General features: G+C 52.1%; 1 long non-coding RNA gene across 1 annotated transcript; it reads left to right on the plus strand.

The window, feature by feature from the left end:
• The first annotated feature begins 252 nt into the window (after nucleotides 1–252).
• On the plus strand, nucleotides 253–794 carry LOC119341361. Its single transcript, XR_005165054.1, has 2 exons — nucleotides 253–420; nucleotides 514–794. It is a non-coding gene; the product is annotated as an uncharacterized LOC119341361 (long non-coding RNA).
• Nucleotides 795–1,044: the final 250 nt, after the last annotated feature.

Raw genomic sequence — 1,044 nt, forward strand, 5'->3', positions numbered from 1 at the left:
CATTTGATTCCATCTAAAGGGTCCAAAAATCCACCAAACAAATTTCATAAAAACCTACAATTTTTTTGAGAAATACATTTTTTCAGAAACAAATATGTTTTTATATGGATACATTTTTCCCCGGGTCCATAAGAATGTCTCCTTGTGCAAAAACCTGTGCAGCCCAGCAAACCGGATGCCTAGCCGGCCCAATAGGCCCAGACTGGCGAGCCTATTTTTGCCAGCCAGCCACCGAGTCGTACCCTAGCCCCGATCCCAATCTTTCTCTCCCTCCCGATCCTTTCCCTTGTGGCGCCGTCATGGAGGCTCCCCCTCGCCGGCCGCCTCCCGCCCGCTCCGACAAGCCGCGTCCTTCCTCCTCGCCCACGCGCCTCCCCTTCCCTTCTTGCTCGCCGCCGCCCAGGTGGGTTCACCGGCGAGGTGAGTGAACTCAGGCTCCGTTGCCACGCCTCTCCTCCCCCCACTCCCTTTTCTCTTCTCTCTCTCTGATCCCCGCTGTATCTCATATCTCAGGTCCGTGTGCCGCTGGAGCGGCATGGCCGTCGCTGCTGGCCTCCTCTGCCTCTGCAAGAGCTCTCTCTTCTCTCAAGTCCGCGCGCCGCCTGAGCGGTGTGGCCATCCCTACCGAGGCCTCGTTGTTGCACGAGAACCAGCTGGCCCGCCCCATTTCCCTCATTTGTGAATCCTCGTGTGCTCGCTGCTATTAGTTGATATTGTAGAAAACTTGTGATTGTATTTAAATTGGCAAGATTTCATTCAATGAAGCAAGGTGGTACTATTCTAGGCTTTGATTAGTGGTGTGTTTGATTCTACAAAAAATTTACCACGGGCGCAGGCCCAGCCAGGCCCGTATGAGCGACGGAAGAGGTCTTGGTAGCCAAAAATCTGTAGCGTGGGTTAGTTATGTAAAATCACAGGGACGTTTTTATAAAAACGCCGCAACGGTGAACCCAAAGACCCAATCCATGCTTTATTATTAGGAAGAGATGTGTAGCTTCCGACTGTGTTCCTGAAATCAGTTTGTCAGGGAAATGTTTTCTCCCG

This window comes from Triticum dicoccoides, chromosome 7B (genome assembly GCF_002162155.2).
Source record: "Triticum dicoccoides isolate Atlit2015 ecotype Zavitan chromosome 7B, WEW_v2.0, whole genome shotgun sequence".
NCBI lineage: Eukaryota > Viridiplantae > Streptophyta > Magnoliopsida > Poales > Poaceae > Triticum > Triticum dicoccoides.